This window comes from Pan paniscus, chromosome 4 (genome assembly GCF_029289425.2).
Source record: "Pan paniscus chromosome 4, NHGRI_mPanPan1-v2.0_pri, whole genome shotgun sequence".
Lineage (NCBI taxonomy): Eukaryota > Metazoa > Chordata > Mammalia > Primates > Hominidae > Pan > Pan paniscus.
The window spans coordinates 158,523,141-158,546,187 of NC_073253.2; positions in this window are offsets into that span (position 1 = coordinate 158,523,141).

Consider the following 23,047-nt stretch of genomic DNA (forward strand, 5'->3'; position numbering starts at 1 on the left):
TGCCCTCAGATTGCTTATGAATACAGTACAAGGAAATATGTCGGGGTAAACAAATAGCTATATACCAATGAAACAGCAATTTCTTGTTATCTCCTGGAGACCTGGTGCTGACCATGATGGGTAAGTAATGCCCATGCCTTTAACACAGGTGTGCTAGACACATGTCTGAAGGACATGCTAAAAGGTAACTCAACCAGTCTAGCAGTAACTCTTAGCTCACCAAAAACCTTCAACCACAATAAAAGAAGCCCAGAGATTCTATAAGGAAGACAGAAAATACTTTGAAGGGTATTTATAGGGATAGAGTGACATTTATCCCCTCTCTCTCCTCAAGCCACCTGAAAGGTTGGCAAGAGAATTCCTTAGGGAGATGGGAGGAGAGAAACCCAGAGTGTGTGGAGAGAAGAGGAGGTAGGTACTCACATAGAAATGTAGCTGGACCAGAGTCCTCTTAAAAAGACTCTTGCTCTAGGATGAAGGGAAGCCAGCAGTGTACTGCCAATAGGCGGGAGCTAAGGGAAAGTCAAGAGCCTAAGAGGGCAGAATGTGCTCCTTATTGGGTACTCAAAGAGTTCCTGTAAGTGCCCCATGTGAGGAAGAGCCAAAAGGTTGCCTTGTCATGAAAGAAACCACTGGCAATCAAATAAACCAGCATCAGGCAAATAATACTTGCCCTTTCTTCGTAAATTTAGCACACATACTTGATATACACATATACATGCTCTCTCGCGCGTGCTCTTTCTCATTCTCTCTCTCTCTTTCTGTCTCCCTCTCTCACACACATGCTCAATGTTTTACTCTAGAGGAGCCAGAACACAGATGAATTGGGGAGAAGAGGCGGAGAAGGCAGAGCAGAGAATGAGTCTGTGACCCTTCCCCGCTGGTGGACTGAGGAATCAGTGGCAGGCCTAGGAGGAAGGTTGGCCAGACAGAAACGTTGACTTGAATGAGAGATTAGAGTTTTGATCAAGATTGAACTGAAATTCTTAACACCTGATGATGAGACTGTACTAATACCTGAAGGCATATAAGATTGCCTAAGAAATCTTTTGCCATAGGGAAGGAGAACCCAGAGAATGTAGGTGAAGGTAGTGCTTAGAAAATAATGAAGCTACAGAGACAGAAACTAGACAAGTGATTGCCTGGAGCCAGAGTGTAGGAGAGAGGGTGGGGGGAGGACAGAAATGAGAAATGACTACTCATGGTTATTGAGTTCCTTTGCCAGCTAATGAAAATGTTCTAAAATTGATTGTGGTGATAGTTGTACAATTCTGTGAACATACTAAGCACCACAGAATTGTACACTTTAAATGGGTGAATTGTATGATACCTGACTTGTATTTCAATAAAGCTGTTTTTAATGAAGCTGACTCCTGATTGCACCTTCTCACATCCAGTCTGTACAATAAACTAACTTCATAAAATAGAAAATAATAAGTTTAATGAGAAGAGTAAAAGTAAAGTACAACAGGATTTCCAAGTTGAGGTAATCAGCTCAAAACCTTTTCTGCTTAGGAAATTATTTGATTTACCAACCAATGTTCTAGGAATATTTGGAATAATAGAATCATGCTTGTACTTATTAAATATGCAAGATGCATTCCTATTTTTCTCCTCCTTTAGCAAAAATTATTCATGAAAAAGATAAATTTCTCGTCAACTCCCAGGAGAATTGTGTATCCTGCAACCGTAGATAATTCAATAAGTCTTGTGACTATAAAAGGATGATATCTTATATCTGAATATATTATTGCATGCAAAGAACTTTTCAAGGACAAATGTTTCTCATTCAGTCATAACCACACTGAATGATTGGTAGAGGAATTATATCTGCATTTTACACACAAGGAATGATAAGACTAAAACAGGAGTCTGCAAATTATGGCCCACTGGCCAAATTTACTCTGTCACCTGTATTTGCATGGCCCATGAGATAAGAATAATTTTTACATGTTTAAGTCATTGAAAAAAAATCAAAAGAAACATATCTCATGAATACTGAAAATAACATGAAATTCAAATTTCAGTATTCATAAACTTTTATCAAAACACAGCAAATGCTTATTTATTCACATATTGTGTCATGCTTTCATGCTGCAATGACAGAGATGAGTCTTTGTATGACAGAGATTGTATAGCTGGCAATGCCTAAAATATTTAGTATTTGTCTTTTAAGAAAAAGTTTGCTGACTTCTTCTCTAAAAGGTTGAATGACCTCTCATTTCACATGCTTAGTTAGCTGTAGAAAGAGACATAAGATCACTAATGAAGGTCATAAATCATAATATCCTGTTCCCTATACAATAACATTTGTAGTATTTATATGTTCATTTCCCTCTTCTGTTGGGCCACCAAACTTTCTTTTGGAAATGAAATCTTACAAAACTATTATTATTATCACTATCATTATTATTATTATTATTATTATTAAGACAGAGTCTCACTCTGTCACCCAGGCTGGAGTGCAGTGCCGCAATCTCGGCTCACTGCAACTTCCATCTCCCAGGTTCAAGAGATTCTCCTGCCGCAGCCTCCCGAGTAGATAGGATTACAGGCATCTGTCACCATGCCTGGCTAATTTTTGTATTTTTAGTAGAGATGGGGTTTCATCATGTTGGCCAGGCTGGTCTCAAGCTCCTGGCCTCAAGTGATCCGCCTGCCTCGGTTTCCCACGTCTGGGATTACAGACGTGAGCCACCGCACCTGGCCCAAAACTATTATTGTGCTTAGAAGGCCCTTCCCCCATTTCTGACTTCCTTAACGCTTAAAAATCCCCTATGTCTCAAATTATAATACCACATCCTCAGATATCCATCACGTTAATCTAAAATAAGTTCTGTAGTCATCCAACAGTTTTTTTCTGCCTGCTGCACAGACAAAAACCAATTCACTGAGACCACAATATTGCAGTAAAGAAAAAATATAATTAATGTGAGGCTGGCCACTTGGGAGCTCCGGATTTCTTATGCAAATCAGTCTCATGGAAGCTCAGAGGTTAGGGTTTTTCTTTTTTTTTTGAGACGGAGTCTCGCTCTGTTGCCCAGGCTGGAGTGCAATGGCACGATCTCGGCTCACTGCAACCTCTGCCCCTCCAGGTTTAAGCAATTCTCTGCCTCAGCCTCCAGAGTAGATAGGATTACAGGTGCATGCCACCACACCTGGCTAATTTTTTGTATTTTTAGTAGAGATGGGATTTCACCATCTTGGCCAGGCTGGTCTTGAACTTCTGACCTCGTGATCCACCCACCTAGGCCTCCCAAAGTGCTGGGATTACAGGCATGAGCCACCGCACCCGGCCTAGGGTTTTTCAAGAATAGTTTGCTGGGCAGCGTGCTAGGGAATGGGAAATGTTGATTAGTTGGGGATGAAATCGTAGGGGTATGGAAAACAGTTCTTGTGCCCTGAGCCAGCCTCTGGGTGGGAGTCACAAGACTGGTTGAGTCATGAGTCGTGGGACCGAGTAGAGTCAGTTGGTCATCAGAAAGCCAAAAGTCTGAAAACCATCTCAAAAGGCCAATCTTAGGTTCTATAATAGTGATGTTATCTATATGAACAATTATAAATTTTGTGACCCTGGAACAAGGCCAGTTATCACTTAACCATGCCTACATCTTAGCAGAATTCAGCCTCCTCTCATATTCCTAACCTTGTGGGCTTTCATTAGTTTTTACAAAGGTGGTTTAGTTTGGGGAAGGGTTATTATCATTCTTGTCTTAAGGGTAAACTATAAACTAAATTCTTCCCTAAGTTAGGTTGGCCTATAGCCAGGAATGACCAAGGACAGCTTGGAGGTTGGAAGCAAGATACAGTCAACTATGTCAGATTCTCTTACTGTCATAATTTTGCAAAGGCAGTTTCAGTTCCATTTTATACTCTCTGACAGGATCCTGCAGTCAACTATAGAGTGCTATGAACCAGGAAGAACCTTAACAACCATATAATTCAGAAGTCAGCGAACTTTTTCTGTAAGGGCCAAATAATATTTTAGCTTTGCAGGCCATACTGTCTCTGCAATAACTACTCAATTCTGTCATCATAGCACAAAAGCAACTATAGATAATACCTAAATGAATGTCATTCCAATAAACCGTTATTTAGAAAAACAGACAGATGGCTGGATTTGGCCCATGAACTGTAGTTTGCCAACCCCTGATACAGTCTATACCTTTATCTTACATGTTGTGAAGCTGAGTATGAAGAGAGTACAATAGCATGAATGTTAATGTCCCCTCAAATTCATATGTTAAAATCCTAACCCCCAATGTAATAATATTAGGATGTGGAACCTTGGAAGGTAATTAGGTCATGTGTGTGGAATCTTCATGATTGGGATTAGTACCCTTATAAAAGTGACCATAGAGAGATCCCCACATACCTTTCCACCAGGTGACCTCACTGTGAAAGGACAGCTATCTATGAAGAAGCAGGTCCTCACCAGACACTGAATCTGCTGGCTCCTTGGTCTGGAACTTCCCAACCTCCAGAATTGTAAAAAATAAGTTTTTGTTGTTGACAAACCACTCAGTCTATGGTATTTTGTTATACAGACCAAATAGACTAAGACAAGGAAAGTGACTTGAGAATTAGAATCCATCTTCCTGACCCAAAGCCTAGTCCAATGTGTTGCTACTGAAAGGTGACAGCATGCTGGCAGCCCTCGCAGCCCTCGCTCGCTCTCCACGCCTCCACTGCCTGGGCACCCACTCTGGCCACACTCGAGGAGCCCTTCAGCCCACGGCTGCACTGTGGGAGCCCCTTCCTGGTCTGGCTGAGGCTGGAGCCAGCTCCCTCAGTTTGCGGGGAGGTGTGGAGAGAGAGGCACGGGCGGGAACCGGGACTGCACACCGGTGCTTGTGGGCCAGCGTGAGTTCTGGGTGGGCGTGGGCTCCGCAGGCCCTGCACTTGGAGCAGCCGGCTGGCCCCAGGCAGTGAGGGGCTTAGCACCTGGGCCAGCAGCTGCTGTGCTCGACTTCTCCCTGGGCCTTAGCTGCCTCTCCGTGGGGCAGGGCTTGGGACCTGCAGCCTGCCATGCCTGAGCCTCCCCTCAACCTGTGGGCTCCTGCGCAGCCCGAGCCTCCCCAACAAGTGCCGCCCCCTGCTTCACGGCACCCAGTCCCATCGACCACCCAAGGGCTGAGGAGTGTGGGCGCATGGCATGGGACTGGCAGGCAGCTCCACCTGCAGCCCCCATGCGGGATCCACTGGGTGAAGCCAGCTGGGCTCCTGAGTCTGGTGGGGACTTCAAAAATCTTTATGTCTAGCTAAGGGACTGTAAATACACCAATCGGCACTCTATATCTAGCTCAAGGTTTGTAAACACACCAGTCAGCTCAAGGTTTGTAAACACACCAGTCAGCACCCCGTGTCTAGCTCAGGGTTTGTGAATGCACCAATCGACACTCTGTATCTAGCTACTCTGGTGGGGACTTGGAGAACCTTTGTGTCCACACTCTGTATCTAGCTAATCTAGTGTGGACCTGGAGAACTTTGGTGTCTAGTTTAGGGATTGTAAATGCACCAATCAGCACCCTGTTAAAATGGACCAATCAGCTCTCTGTAAAACAGACCAATCGGCTCTCTGTAAAATGGACCAATCAGCAGGATGTGGGTGGGGCCAGATAAGGGAATAAAAGCAAGCTGCCCAAGCCAGCAGTGGCAACCCACTCGGGTCCCCTTCAACAGTGTGGAAGCTTTGTTCTTTCGCTCTTTGCAATAAATCTTGCTACTGCTCACTGTTTGGGTCCACACTGCTTTTATGAGCTGTAACACTCACTGTGAAGGTCTGCAGCTTCACTCCTGAAGCCAGTGAGACTACAAACCCACCGGAGGAATGAACAACTCCAGATGCGCCGCCTTAAGAGCTGTAACACTCACCGCGAAGGTCTGCAGCTTCACTCCTGAGCCAGCGAGACCACGAACCCACCAGAAGGAAGAAACTCTGAACACATCTGAACATCAGAAGGAGCAAACTCCGGACAAGCCGCCTTTAAGAATTGTAGCACTCACCGTGAGGGTCCGTGGCTTCATTCTTGAAGTCAGTAAGACCAAGAACCCACCAATTCCAGACACACTACAACCTGACATTGTCCTTAAAAAAAGCTTAGACTGACGAATCTAAGATACTCAAAAACCCAAAGAAATTAATGGAGCCTCTAAATCTTTGGAAATTAGAGGGGGATATAATTTCATTTCTTTTTTTGAAACATGCAGGAATAGGTAAGAATAAATACTGCTTTTACAAAGCCAATCTTCCTTGCAAATAGCACGAATGTTACTATCTTGAGCATAGCTTTCCTATGAAACTGAACACAGGGATAAATATTGAAAAGAGCTTGCCTTCTCCAAGAAATTTTTGTGGTACACAAGATTTTGAAGACAAATGTATTTTAAAATACCAGATCAATTAAAAATACGATCAATTAAAAATACAATCAATTGCATTTGTTGAGCACCCACTATGTCAAAGCACAATGCCTAAAACTTCTTCATACCTAAAAAGACTGACCCTCAACAAGTAAAATTCACCACTTGTTCCTACAATTCCATTCCCTTTTCATCACATTAAAGATAACTTTCGGCCGGGCGCGGTGGCTCACGCCTGTAATCCCAGCACTTTGGGAGGCCGCGGCGGGTGGATCACGAGGTCAGGAGATCGAGACCATCCTGGCTAACACGGTGAAACCCCGTCTCTACTAAAAATACAAAAAATTAGCCGGGCGTGGTAGCGGGCGCCTGTAGTCCCAGCTACTCGGGAGGCTGAGGCAGGAGAATGGCGTGAACCCGGGAGGCGGAGCTTGCAGTGAGCCGAGATCGCGCCACTGCACTCCAGCCTGGGCGACAGAGCGAGACTCCGTCTCAAAAAAAAAAAAAAAAAAAAAAGATAACTTTCTTGCAAGGTGTTATAGGTTGAATTGTGTCCCCCTAAAATTAAAATGTTGAGGTTCTAAACTCCAGTCCTTGAGAATGTGACCTTTCTTGGAAATAGAATAGTTGTGTATGTAATTAGTTAAGATAGTCATTATGGCAGGTCCTAACGCAATATTACTAGTCTCTTTTGAAAGGAGAGCATTTAGACAGAGACAGGCACACAGAAAGAATGCCATGTGAAGATGAAGTTTGAGACACAGGTGACGCTTCTCCAACCAAAGAATACCAAAGATGGCCGGAAAACCACAAGAAGCTGGAAAACACAAATTAAATGGATTCTATTTCAGAGCCCTCAGAAAGAACCAACCCTGACAACACCCTGATCTCAGACTTCTAGTTTCAAAACTGTGAGACAACACATTTCTGTTGGTTAAGCCACCCAGTTTTCAGTACCTTGTTACAACAGCCCTAGAAAATTGATACAAAAAGGTTTACATGTCTTTATCTAGCCCCTAGAATAGAGGTCCCCAACCCCCAGGTCATGGCCTGTTAGGAACCTGGCCGCACAGCAGGAGGTGAGCAGTGGGTGAGCGAGCAAAGCTTCATCTGTATTTATAGCCACTGCCCATTGCTTACATTACCACCTGAGTGCCACTTCTTCTCAGATCAGCGGTGGCATCAGAATCTGATAGGAGCGTGAACCCTATGGCGAACTGCACATGCAAGGGATCTATGTTGCATGCTCCTTATAAGAATCGAATCCCTGATGATCTGTCACTGCCTCCTGTCACCTCTAAATGGGACTGTCCAGTTGCAAGAAAATAAGCTCAGGGCTCCCACTGATTCTACATTATGGTGAGTTGTGTAATTATTTCATTATATGTTACAATGTAATAATAATAGAGATAAAGTGCACAATAAACGCAATGTGCTTGAATTATCCCGAAAATATCCCCCACTGTCACCTTGTCCATGGAAAAATTATCTTCCATGAAACCAGTCCCTGGAGCCAAAAACGCTAGAGAACGCTGCCCTAGAATATAAGTGCTTTAGAACAGATATGTTCTTTTTATGTATTCATCCATTTGTTCCAAAACACTTTTTACTAAATGCCTTATGTCCCAGAACTTATCGTAAAACCTGACTTACTGCAGACATTTGATAAATGTTTGACGGATAAATGAACAAAGGTAGATGATAAGGTTTGGCTGTGTCTCCACCCAAATCGCATCTTGAATTGTAGTTCCCACAATCCCCATGTGTTCTGGGAGCGACCTGGTGGAAGGTAATTGAATCATAGGGGCAGTTACCTTCATACTGTTCTTGTGACAGTGAGAGAGTTCTCACGAGCTCTGAGGGTTTTATAAGTGGCTTCCCCCCTCCCCCACTTTTGCTTGACACTTCTTCTTGCTACCACCATATCAAGAAGGACATGTTTGCTTCCCCTTCTGCCATAATTGTAAGTTTCCTGAGGCCTCCCCAACCATGCTGAACTGTGAGTCAATTAAATAACTTTCCTTTATAAATTACCTGGTCCCTGTCCTTTTAGCAGCATGAGAGCAAAGTAATACAGTATACCGGTACCAGGAGTGGGGCACTGCTGTAAAGATACCTGAAAATGTGTAAGTGACTTAAGAACTGGGTAATAGGCAGAGGCTCGAACAGTTTGGAGGGCTCAGAAGAAGACAGGAAAATGTGGGAAAGTTTGCAACTTCCTAGAGATTTGGAGGGCTCAGAAGACAGGAAGATGTGGGAAAGTTTGGAACTTAGATTGGGAAAGTTTGGAACTTCGTAAAGACTTGTTTAATGGCTTTGACCAAAATGCTGATAGTGATAATGGACAATGACATCCAGGCTAAGATAGTCTCAGATGGAGATGAGGAACTTGTTGGGATCTGGAGTGAAGGTTACTCTTTCTATGCAAAAAGACTGGTGGCATATTGCACCTGCCCCAGAGATCTGTGGAACTTTGAAATTGAGAGAGATGATTTAGGTTATCTGGTGGAAGAAATTTCTAAGTGGAAAGCATTAAAGAGGAAGCAGAGCATAAAAATTTGGAAAATTTGGAGCCTGATGATGCAAAAGAAAAGAAAAGCCAATTTTCTGGGGAGAAATTCAGGCTTGCTGCAGAAATTTCCATAAGTAACAAGGAGCTGAATGTTAATAACCAAGAAAATGGGGAACATGTCTCCAGGACATGTAACAGACCTTCATGACAGCTCCTCCCATCACAGACCTGGAGGCCTAGGAAGGATAGTGGTCTCCTGGGCTGGATTCAGAGCCCTCCTTGCTGTGTGCAGCCTTGCAACTTGGTGCCCTACACCCTAGCCACTCCAGCCATGGCTAAAAGGAGCCAATGTATAGCTCAGGCCATTGCTTCAGAGGGTGCAAGCCCAAAGCCTTGGCAGCTTCCACATGGTGTTGGGCCTGCAGGTGTGCAGAAGTCAAGAAGTGAGATTTGGGAACTTCTGCCTAGATTTCAGAGGATGTATGGAAACACCTGGATGTCCAGTCAAAAGATTGCTGCAGGGGTGGAGCCTCATGGAGAACCTCTGCTAGAGAAGTGCAGAAAGAAAATATGGAGTTGAGACCCCACACAGAGTTCCTACTGGGACACTGCCTAGTGGAGCTGTGAGAAGAGGACTGCCATCCTCTAGACCCCAGAATGGTACATCCACCAAAAGTTTGCACCACGTGCCTGGAAAAGCCACAGGCACTCAACATCAGCCCATGAAAGCAGCCAGGATGGGGACTGTACCCTGCAAAGCCAAAGGGCAGAGCTGCCCAAGGCCATGGGAGGCTAGCTCATGCATCAGCGTGACCTGGATGTGAGACATGGAGTCAAAGGAGATCACTTTGGAACTTTAAGGCATAATGACTGCCGCAGTAGATTTCATACTTGCATGGGGCTTGTAGCACCTTTGTTTTGGCCAATTTCTCCCATTTGGAACAGGTGTATTTACCCAGTGTCTGCACCCCCATTGTATCTAGGAAGTAACTAACTTGTTTTTGATTTTACAGACTCATAGGTGGAAGGGACTTGCCTTGTCTCAGATGAGACTTTGGACTTGGACATTTGAGTTAATGCTGGAATTAGTTAAGACTTTGGGGGACTGTTGGGTAGGCATGATTGTGTTTTGAAATTTTTGAAATTTGGGAGGGGCCAGGGGGTAGAATGATATGGTTTGGCTGTGTCCCCAGCCAAATCTCATCTTGTAATTCCCATAATCTCCACATGTCATAGGAGGGACCTGGTGGGAGGTAATTGAATCATGGGGACAGTTACCTCCATGCTGCTCTCATAAGATCTGATAGTGAGTGAGTTCTCACAAGATCTGATGGTTTTATAAGGGATTTTTTCCCCTTTTGCTCGGCACTTCTCCTTGCTGCTGCTTGGCACGGAAGGACATGTTTGCTTCCCTTTCTGCAATGATTGTAAGTTTCCCGAGTTCTCCCCAGCCATACTGAACTGTGAGTCAATTAAACCTGTTTCCTTTATAAATTACCCAGTCTCATGTATGTCCTTAGAGCAGCATAAAAAGGAACTAATACAGTAGACAAAAAGGAAGGGAGAAATGGAAGAAGGAAAAAATACAAGTGAATGTACTCAAAGTTCTTTTCTTGAAAGTGCTCAAAGTAGTGTTAGCGAGACAAAACTTACAAATGTGAAAATGTCTTATATTACAAAGCAGTATAGAATAAATGGCCCAGATATTGAGTACCATCTGAACTCAGGAGACATCATAGATAAAGTCAGATGTGAGGTGTGTATTAGAGTTTTTGTTTGTTTTTGTTTTGGGGTGTTTTACTTAGCAGCATTAATCAAATTTGAATTTGATGAAGAGACTCATCACATATGCATAAAAATCACTGTTTTTTAAAAAGCACATTGATCTTCTTATAAAACAAGAAATGCTTAAGTAATGCATATAACCATTATCTAGTCATTGTTAGTTCCAGGATTTTTTAATGTTAGGTTTTCTTAATTCATGGCATATTTTTGTTTGAAGCAGCGAAATTCCAAAGTAGGATTTTGCTTAGGCCAGTGGTTTTCAAATTTTAGAGTGCCCAAGAATTACATGGAGAAATATGAAGCATGATGGAAGTCCTGGGCCCCACACTAGTCCATCTCAACTAGCATCTCTAGGGCAGAACCAAAGAATTTGCCTCTTAAATATTCATCCCTCATGTAATTTCTCTACAAGTGGTGTGTGGAGAACATGGCCTTAGGCCTTTGTTGTCATGAAAACTGAACTTCTGTTTAATGGTAAAGACATTATAATTTTATTTAAAAATACTTTGCCAGGAGCAGTGGCTCACGCCTGTAAACCCAGCACTTTGGGATGCCCAGGTGGGCAGATGGCCTGAGCTCAGGAGTTTGAGACCACCCAGGACAACATGGTAAAACCCTGTCTCTACAAAAAATACAAAAACTAGCTTGGCATGGTGGCAGTCACCCGTACTCCCAGCTACTTGGAGGGATGAGGTAGGAGGATTGCTTGGGCCTAAGAGGTTGAGGCTGCAGTGAGTCAAAGTTGCACCACTGCACTCCAGCCTGGGCAACAGAGTGAGACCCTGTATCCACAAAACAAACAAACAAACAAACCTCTATAGTAGAGAGTAAATAAATGTAAATATCTCAAAAACCATTGATTGTGGTTTGGGATTTTTTGTTTTTGTTTTCATTCTGAGTTTGGGTTCATTTTTTTGTTTTGGGGGGTTTTTTGCTGAATTTTTTCCAAGTCTGTATTTTTCCAGTATCTTCCAGATACTAATCACCTCCCAAGATTGCAAGTTTTTTGTCTTCAACTGACAATTAATTCATTAATTTCAGGGAGAACTATGGCTTGGCTAATATCATCTGCCTTTTTTTTTTTTTTTTTAGATTTCTCAATGCGTTAACTATGCCTCTAAAAATTAGAAAGCTTAAACATACACCAACTATTCTATGAAGTTGCAGAAAGGTTGAATGTTGTTTTGTTTTGAAGCCAATTTTATAATCTTGAAAAATCAAACTGCTACTTCTTAAATACACATAGTATCATAAATTCAAAACGTCTCCCTGATCTGTATTTGGTACCCCAAGTTGATGACAGGGTCCACTGACCATTATTATCAATAAGTGTGTGCCAGCCATCAACAGACAGCACAGTATTTAAAAACCTTAAAAATTTTCATTCTTCCTACTCTCTGAGAAAATGTTTCCTATAGAAGGACATTTACAATCATCAGGCTAGCAAGTCTTGATCACTGGACTGAACTATTAGCATATATAAAGTCAAATATGCCTTTGCAGATGCTCATAAACAAAATATCCATTCCTTTGCCCTCCCCGCTAAAAAACACCATTTTTATATTGTTACGTGAAAAGATTTGGAGCCATGCTGATAAAAGCTAATTAACTGAGCAGTTACTATTTACCAGGCACTATGATAAGCACTTCAAATTCAAATATCAATTTATCATCATGACAGCCTGTGATAGCGGTTTCATTATCATTCTCATTTTACAATTTAGAAAACTGGTGATTAATGATTAACTGGCTGAGATCTAACAGTTATTAAGTAACAGAGATGAGGTTTGAATTTGTGGTCATCTGACTTCAACTCCTGTGCTACAAGTTTTCCTCCAAATTATCAGATTCTGGTGAAGTAGAATGAGAACTGGGCTGAGATCCAAGAGATAAAAATGTTCTTCTCTCAGCTGTGATACAAAGTAACTGGGTAGTTTTGACCATGATATTTACCCTCTTTGGGTTTCCGTTTCCTCTTCTATAAAGAGTGGTAATTGGACTACTAGATGAATAATAAAATTGCTTCCAACACTAATATACCATGATTTAAGAGCAGCCACTTTGCACAAAAAGAGGAATAGAAAGACAATGGGAGCCATCTGGATGTGAAAATGATGAATGGCAAAAGCTTTTGGAGGGGATAGTCTCAGATTAGCATTCAGTGCCTTGGGGCCCACACACCACATTGCCAGTCTCCTGCAAATTGCCTGCAGCTGCATTGACCTAGCCTCTTAGACTGCAGAACCCTTGACAAAGTGTTCAAAGCCTTCGGTTTCCCTAAGAACCCATCTAACCCATAAAAATTAGAGGTCTTGTAATTTTGCCAATTTTGCTGTTAGAATCTTTTTTGTCTGAACTAAATTATCCCTTCATTCCAGATAGCAAGAATGCCTTTGCAAATTCTTTCTCGAGTAGCTGATAGTAGAGGATTCTCACATCAGTGAAAAAATGAAAACCATCTAAAGAAACAATCATAATGACATCATGATGGAAGAAAAGCTGTGTTAATCTCAGAAGCTATGTGTCTGTATCCACTTCTATAGGGTCATGCCTCAAAAATTCACCTCAATCCATAATGCCCAAGATTTTTACAGAATTTTAGGGATTTATATTCTCATTATTACTACTTCCTCTTATTTAGAAATCCTTCTTAAGTCTCAGTCTCACTCATGCTAGCCTCCCATTATTTTCTTTCTACCCTGCGTGAACCCAAACATTTTCCAAATTATGATTCCCACAGGGCAGCGCTGGTGATGACAAAAGAGGATCTCTTCATAGCATAAAGAGCAAACAGTCCTAAATCTAATATTACAAATCTCTGTTCTTAAAAATTTCAAAGCCATCTTTGCCATTGGGAATTTTTCAATGGCTATATTTTGTCTTGAAGTCCTGGCATCTCTCATCAGGTTGCCTGGCCCTCTCTTCATCTCCCTGGACCCTTGGGATACTCTCTCAAAGTCATATATCCCAAATGTTTTTATGCAGAAATGCTGGCTACTTCTCTTGCATTATCCTTCCAGACCATGTCTAGTGCCTATTTCTTCATACCCAAAAAGAACTCTACTACTGGCATGCCAATTTATAGTAAATTACTTTCAACTACATTGTCTGCTACCCAATCTTTGTACAATTATGTTATTGGAATATAAGTGGGAACTTTATGGCCCAGTCTCACCACAGTGTATTATTCAAACAAACAAAAAGCAATTCTGATTCTGACTCTTCAAGTTAACTAAGAGATTTGATTTAAAACAAAGTAATACTTTACTGCTTCACACTGATAGTGGCAGGAGGCAGACAAATGCCTAGGCAGATAGGGGTGGGTCCTCGGTGAAACCCCACCTTCAAACCAAAGACAGTTTAAAGTCTGAAAGCCAAGCTACAAGTCTTGAATAAATCCATGGACCAGATTAAGAGCCTCTCTTCCCATCTGGCATGCTTTCCTATCATTGATCCCTACCCCTTCACCTATTTACATATACTTACCCTTCCCTAATTGTTTTTTAACACTGTTACGTCCATCTTTGAGTGGTGCCTTTGTTTTAGCCTTTTTTGCATACTCACAAATCAATCAGCATGCACTCACCCATTCTGAGCCAATAAAAGCCCTGGGCTCAGCCACACTTAGAGACTGCTCACCTTTGGGCACCTGACTTCAGAGAGGAGGCTGCCCTCTTGGATCCCCTCCCCACTGAGAGCTGTCACTCAATAAAACTCCCTTCATACTTCAGTTGTCAGTGTACCCTCATTATTCTTGGATGTGGGACAAGAACTCGGGACCTGCTGAATGTGGGTACAAAGAAAGACTGGAACACTGTAGCCCTCTGCCCTTCACTGGCAGAGGGCAGCTGCCCCACATGATGGGAAGCAGCACTGAGGTGGAAGCAGCAGCAGGGCCAGTCCCCAGAGCCACAGGCCGGAGTGGGACAATGGGACTAAAAGAGCTTGGCATGCTGTAACAACCCCTATAGGGATTTGGGGTCATTGGCATCCCTGTTCAGGTGCCACTGTGTTCTCCTCACCCAGACACACTGCCCAAGGCAAAAACAGGTCATGTACACCCAGCCCAACTGCAGGTTGAGTGCAGATCCTGCAGCAAGCATTAGATATGGGCAGGAGCACAAGCCAAGTGCTTCCTGCTGGGCCAAGTAGGTGGGATACCTCCTGCGGCAAGCCTGGGCCAGAGCAAGGCCTGGGCAGGGGTGTCACCAGCCACAGAGGTCTCCAGCTGGAAAAGCAGCTCTGAGAGAAATCCTGTGTCAACACCTTAAAATTCTTCTCCCATTTCTCTCCACTGCCAACTTTCATGTTAACTGCCCAAAATTGTTCTCCCCATTCTTCACTCTTCATTTTTGAAAAAAAAAAAAATTACCCAATATGCTTATCTTCACAGACACTCCTATTTTCTCATTCCCCTCTCGACCCTCCTTTTGTAGTGGCATAACACCTTTTGTTAATTTTTTTGCATTTTTAAATTTTGCAATACTTCTCAGCCCATTTTGAAATAAACCACTCCTCGTTCTTAGTTCATTCATTGGTCTAATCAACATAACAGGTAAACAGAGATAGCATGGGTAGGAACAACATTTTCATCAAGTAGTGGAAAAGAAAAGGGCAGTGTGAGTACTTATGCATTTTTATTTTTGTCCCTTTTACAAATAAATTAACATTTTTGAATGAATGGAAAAACCAAAACAAATGAATTGCAGTAGACTCATGCAGTGACAATTGTCATGTCTGGAGTTCTTAGGATTTTCAGAGATAACATGGCAGAAATAAATTAAAGTTCTTTTTGACATAATAAAAGGCACCTTGAAAAGAGGTTTAACTTGAGAACTGTACCTGGAAAATGACAGCTGTGAATTAATTTGAATGCAGCAACATACATTAAAGGAAACCAAAAACAACTATTTACTACACATACAAAAGAATCTTCTGTAGATCTAGGCAACATTCAGGCAACAGAACGAAACAGAACCCAGTATAAAGAAGTCCAGTCCAACTGAGTATTGACATCAAAATCTATATGCAAGAGGCTGGGCGCAGTGGCTCATGCCTGTAATCCCAGCACTTTGGGAGGCTGAGGCGGGCAGATCACGAGGTCAGGAGATCGAGATCGTCCTGGCTAACTTGGTGAAACCCCATCTCTATTAAAATACAAAAAATTAGCCGGGCGTTTTGCAGGCACCTGTAGTCCCAGCTACTAGGGAGGCTGATGCAGGAGAATGGCCTGAACCCAGGAGCTGGAGCTTGCAGTGAGCCGAGATCGCACCACTGCACTCCAGCCTAGGCAACAGAGCAAGACTCTGTCTCAAAAAAAAAAAAAAAATCCATATGCAAGAAAGCTCCTTAACCTGTTAAAGTTTATTGATTGCAAACAAAATAAATGATCCTGAGTAATTTAAACAGAATAGAATATCATTATTAAAAATATGAAGGAATGCAAAGGATAGAGAGAAAGATTTAAATCTGGCTATCTCTCTCCCCTGCTGAAAATGCTTAAATAAATTTCTTCTAAGTATAATTAAGATCAAAACCAAACCATCAACACTGCCTACAAATTGTGGATGACCTGCCTCCTTCTTCCCACTCCAGCAGTTTATTCTACCTATCTCTCCATGTTGCACTCACACTGGCCATTTTGTGGTTCCTTATCTATCATTGTCCCCTAGCCACAGGGCCTTTGCACATGTCCTTCCTCTTTCTAGATGCTCTTCCCTCCCATCTCCCCCACTTCTCATCTACTCATCCTACAGGCAAAAGATAAAGCTGCACTTCTCAGGTTAATGAGTTTGGATGTTGGTATCTACATAAAAGTCTAAATAAGACAACAAAACAAAATTATTAACTCCAACAGGGAACAAAGAGTGAAATAAAAGAAAAACAATTATTGTATACCACATGAGTAAGGCATGAATAGTGTTTACAGACAACAGTCATATTGCTGAACACTGAATTTTCTGACCAAAATTATGAGATAACTCTATTGGGTGTGAGGGGTTGGTGCAGGAAAACAGGACAGTAATTACAAGTATTATTGGACTACTAGATGAATAATAAAATTGCTTTTATTTTAGGGGGAAACAGGGAGGGGGTGGTCAGGAAGTGGAGGGGGAGAAAGCTAAATATCTTCTTCCACAATGGAAAGGTCTCAAAAATGTGCCCTAAACTGAAAAAATAGCTGTAAGAGTTCAGTCTTTGCAGCTGGAGGATCACAGATGGGGGAAAGTAGAAAATAGCGTATAAAGATGCTGCTGTCTTTAAAATAAATCTTAAGAAATTATTGATTCTTAAAGCCAGGTATATATATCATTTTATTTTTAAAATGATACTATTTCCTAAAAGCTAAAGGGAAATTAAAATAGGAAAGAAACAAGAAAGGTAGGTGAGAGGCTAATGCATGCTGTCAAAACTTGTGCATCTGCTAGAGATGGGCCAAAAATTTGACCATGTCTAATAATGTATTTTCTGAGAAAACTTTTAGGCAAAACTTATTATCAAAGAAATAGAAATCTTGGCTGTGCGTGGTGGCTCATGCCTGTAATCCCAGCACTTTGGGAGGCCAGTGAGGGCAGATCACTTGAGACCAGGAGTTCGAGACCAGCCTGGCCAACATGGTGAGACTCTATCGCTAATAAAATACAAAAATTAGCCAGGCATGGTGGTTCATGCCTGTAATCCACGCCACTCTGGAGCCTGAGGTGGGAGGATTGCTTGAGCCCAGGAGGCGGAGGTTGCAGTGAGTCAAGATCACACCACTCTACTCCAGTCTGGGTGACAGAGCCAGACCCTGTCTGGAGAGAAAAAAAAAAAAAAGAAAAGAAAAGAAATATAATCTCTATGATTGCAATTAGCACCTTGTGTCTAATAATGTGTTCTCATTTGAAATTGTTTATTGACAAACTACTGGTAGAGTTTCCTGAAGTGGTAGGTCTCTGGGGAAGGTTTACCTAGAAGAATTTCTTCCCCTAAATGCATCAGGACCACAAGTGACATTTTTTTCAAGATGAAAAATTATGTTTAATGGCCCACATATGTTGTAAGACAATTATTTCTGATATGGAAAATAACAAGAAAGTCATGTGAGAAGCAAAGAAACCATATGCTCAGGAATTAGGAGAACTGAACTTTAGATTTTTCTATAGTTTGGATGTTTGACCCCTCCAAACCTCACATTGAAACTTGATCTCCAATGTTGGAGGTGGATCCTAATGGGAAGTATTTAGGTCAACACTCATGTGTTGACACCCTCCCATGGGGGTGAGTGAGTTCTCTCTCTATTAGTTCCCCCAGAGCTGGTTGTTAAAAAAAAGCCTGGCACCTCTCCTCTCTCTTGCTTCTTCTCTTGTCATGTGACCTCTGTGATCTTTGCACACACGGCCCCCTTTCACCTTCTACCATGAGTGGAAGCAGACTGAGGCCCTCAACAGAAGCAGATGTCTGTGCCATGCTTCTTGTATAGCCTGCAGAACTGTAAGCCAAATAAACCTCTTTTCTTTATCAATTGCCCAGCCCCAGATATTCCTTTATAGCAACATTATAAAGGAATTTAGGACAAAGTAGACCTGTATTGTCCAAAACAGTAGTCATTTGTCACATGTGGCTACTGAGTATCTGCAATGTTGTTAGTCCAAATTAAAATGTGCCGTAAACATGAAATATACAAAGGGTTACTAGAAAATTTTAAATCACATCTGTGGTTTGTATTGTATTTCTGTTGGACAATACTGCTTATTCTGAGTTCTGTCATTAGTGGTTGCATGGTAGTGATATGAATGTGAGTCATTTAACTTTATTGGGCCTTGATTTTCTTAAGTAGATAATTGGTTGGGGGAGGTGGTTAGATAGATGGCCTCCAAAGCCCCTTTTCATTCAGAAATGTTACAAAGAATCCTAAGATGGGACACATATTAATGACTTGAAAAGCCAGCAGATTGTTCCTTCAAATAGCTCAACTCCACCATGGAGAGCTTCCCTCCCTGCCCCTGTCAAACCCAGCCAGACATCTTTACCAAATGATGTTCTCACCAGTCACTACTCTATGTCCTGTGCTGAATGCTTTACAAGTATTTCATTACATACTTATCCCTGCACTATGAAATCAGTAGTATTACACTGTTTCACAGATGAGGAAACTGAAACCTGAAACTGTTAGCTGACTTTGAAAGGCTTCAGAGCCAGGATTTGGAGGAGTCAGGATCCATATTCCTCTGAATCCAAAACCTGAGCTCCTTATCAGTGTGCTCTGCTTTTCTTTACAGAAGCCAAATTGGTTTTCCTCTGGAACCTAAACTATATTACCAACTTTTTGAGTCAGTACAACTTTTTTGTCTTGTTTTTCATCCCTGGATCCTCAGCACATAAAAAGGATGATTAATAAGCAGTACAGTATGATTAATACAGGATGATTAATAAATAGGGCCATAATATTCTGAATTTCTGTGTCACTTGGTTAAAAATTAAGATTACATTTAAGGTATGCCTGTAAAATAATGTGACATTGTTGAGTTTTTAAGAATATATATACATATCAGCCATATCTAGAATGCAGTACATAAATGACCATCATCTACTTCAGAGGAGAAACTTTGAACAGTTATTTCAACATTATTTACTTAGTGTTTTTTAATCCTCTTTATAAATTATCTTCAGAGCCCAGAATATATTTTCTTTGAATGTCTGAAGCACAAATTTTATCTCTTCTTTCATGTATTGTTTATGTTAGGCCAGAGAACAAGATATCAAAAGTACTTGAGAGCCAACTTGGAAAGTCTCCTAACGGCCTACAATGGGACAAATTTGAGCATCAAAAAACAATAATAATAGTATCTGATTGAAATATAGCAGATAATTTTAAAAATATTTTTAAAAACCTATTGGTTGTCACCAGAATTTGCTGTCATCAACCCATCATTATAAAAAATGACAAATATATTGAATATATTGAGCATTTAATTCCACTTTTCTGCATAAGTTATATTTCAGTATAACCAATTGTTGCTGAGGAAAAGGTCTTATGCAGAACATTTCTAGCAAATAAATGCAAAAACAATGATAAAATAAGAAAATCACCATTTGCAACCCCTAATAAAATAATGATTCAAGGCAATAATCATCATAGATACTAAAACCATTAGTTAAAATTTAGTGAGCAACTTTAAAAGGAAGAAATCATGCTGACTGCATTTGAAAGTGGAACATCCAAAATTATGTTTCCCCTCATGTGATGCAATAAAAAGTACAAAGCATTTGCTTTTTAAAAAAGAAAGAAAGCTGAATCTAATCAAGCCTTCAGAGTTCTAACTTCCCATTTACAAGCATAAAGGCTAGAAAAAAGTTAAACAACACAACACTAGAAGAAACCAATCAGCCATATCTAGGATGCAGCACATCCTGCAGGACAATAAGCTTGGTGTATTCAATAAATGGATGATATTCTGTAACAAAAATTGTAAAAGGGTGAGAGTGGCATCAGCAAGATGGCAGAAAGGAGTTCTCTGGCTCCACTCCCTCCTCCACAGATGCCCAACTTGCAACTATCCAAGGGCAAAAATACCTTCATGAATATCCCAGAACTCCAGAGTGAAGCTGAGACATCCCCTTCAACTGCACAACTGAGAAAACCCAAGATAAAAGGTCCTCCCCAGGCCAGGAGGCAACTATAGGTTAGCATTTACCTGCAAAAGGAGCATCTGGTCCCTCTGAACCCAGCAGCTAAGAGGTGATCCAACTAAGACCAGGACAGGAGGCAACTGCAGGTTAGTGAGTACCCACCTGGCCCTGCCCAACTTCAAATGCAAGTCTCAGTGCTCTGCTAAAGCCTGTCCTAGGCCAGGAGGCAAGCCTACATACATGTATATCTGTGGAGCATAGCCTCTGGCCCTACGCAACTCAAGTGGCCAAGCAGCAACCTCAGAGACCTCATCCAGCCTGGGAACCCAGCATCCAAACCTCCCCAACTAGATTCAAAACAACAATACTGTCCCACCAGGGAAGAAACCTGTAATCCTGCCTGACCAGAGATGATTGCAAAGCTCTGCCTGATGGCAGCATCCATCCAGTGGTCTCACCAGACTATGGAGCACCGCCAGCACTACCCATCTGGCCACAGAGAGCAGGAAGGCACCTAGCCCATCTGGACAGCCTGATACCAAAACCTGTCTTTCCAGGTTTGCTACTAGCTTGCCCATCCAGGATTCTAGGCCAGACTAAATAGTAAAGATCTACCACCATCAAAGTATGCCTGCAAAGGCTGGAAGAAGTAGCTATCTCCTCAAATGTATAGGCATCAATGTAAGAACACAAAGGTTATTATAAATCAAGGAAATATGATACCACCAAGAGAAACTAATAAACTTCAATAATTGGCCCAGAAGAAAAGGAAAGCTATATAATTATTGACAAAGAATTTAGAATAATCCTTTTAAAGTTCAGGGAACTCCAAAAAAATATTAATAGAAAATTAAATGAGATTTGGAAAACTCAATACATAAAAATGAGTCTGACAAAGAAATATAACAAAAAATAGAAAACCTAGAGATAAAAAATACAATAACTAAATGGAAAATTTTCAGTAGAAACCTTCAACAGCAGAGTGATCAAATGGAAGAAACAATCAGTGAGCTAAAAAATAGGACATCTGAAATCATTCAACTAGAAGAGAAAAAAGAAAAAAGAATGAAAAAAATAAAGAGGGCCCATGGTAATCATGAGACACCATTAAGGGAACTAACTTCCACATAATAGAAATTGAGGAGAAGAAGAGAGAGAGAGAGAAAAAAAAAAACTAAAAACCATATTTAAGTAAATAATGGCTGAAATTTCTCCAAATCTGGGGCAAGACAGCAACATCCAGGTACAGGGAGCTCGGAATCACTAACCAAATTCAAACCTAAGAGGAGTTCACCAAAGCACATTGTAATAAAATTATTAAAAATTTAAGAGAAAGAATACAGAAAGCAGCAAAAGATAAGAAGCATATCATGTTCAAAAAGCTCTAATACACCTTTCAGCAGATTTCTCAGCAGAAACTTTGCAGGCCAGAGAAGAATAGAATGATATATTCAAAGTGCTGGGGAAAACAACTGGCAATCAAGGATATTTTAACCAGCAAAACTGTCCTTCAGAAATGAGTGAGAAATAAAAACTTTCCCAGGAAAACAAAACCTAACAGAGTTCACCATCATTAGGCCTATGCTATAGGAATTGCTAAAATTCATTTTTAGGCTGAAATAAAAGCTAATTAATAACAAAAAGACACACAAAAGTAAAAAACTCAATAATACAAGTAATACACAGTCATACTCAGCATTCTCAAATACTGTTACAGTGATGTGGAAAGCATTTGTATCACTACTATGTGAGTTAAAACAAAACTATTAAAAACAACTGTATCTACAATAAATTATTAAATTATAATTATATATAAAATTATATATATAATTATAAATTATTAAAGAATAAAAATTACCAAACAAAAGTAAATCTTGACATCAAAATTATAAAAAGTGGGAGGGGAGCGTGTAAGTGTAGAGTTTCTGTATGTGAGTAAAGTTAAGTTGTTATCAGCCTAAAGTAGCATGTTACAAGGATAAGATGTTTTATGTAAACATAAACATGGTAGCCACAAAGCAAAAACCTATAGTATTTCTGCAACATACAAAAAGAAAGGATTGAAAGCATACCACCGCAGAAAACCATAAAACTGTTCCTGAACCAAACTGAGGGTCAGGCTTCTATTTCTTGTGGCCCAATAATGAGATGCAGATGAACTGGGGAGGAAGAGAGTTTTTATTTCTGTAACTGGTTATAGGGACAAGGCCTGGAAAATATCACCAGACCAACTCAAAATTACAAAGTCTTCCAGAGCTTATATAACTTCTAAGCTATATGTCGATGTGTAAGTGTGCATTCATCTAGAGACATAAGTGATTAACTTCTTTTAATCTACAACTAAGAACTGAGTCCTGAAGACCTTCCTCTGCAGCCCCAGTAAATTTCCTGATGGGTAAGTTTACTCAGTATATTTACTAAATGGGTCCGAGTGTTGAAGTGATTACCCTTATCTTGTCTCCTGCTAAGTCATGGAGGTTTGGGGAGTTTCTACAGACTCCCAATAAAACTTGTTTAATCTTAAACAGATCCTGTTAAGAATTGCTTTATTTTTACATCCTTTAAGACCCAGAAAAGGCCCAGGCAAAACTCTTAATGAGCTTTTATTACATTCCAGCCTTGGTATAAGGGCACTGTTCCTTTCAGCTTTTAATATTTAACTTAAGCACTCAGTCAGTACTAAAACAGTTGTTATGGAGTTCTGTGTTATAGTGAGACCTGCCCTGTCACAAAACCACAAAGAAAGACAGCAAGAGAAGAAGAAAGAAACAAAAG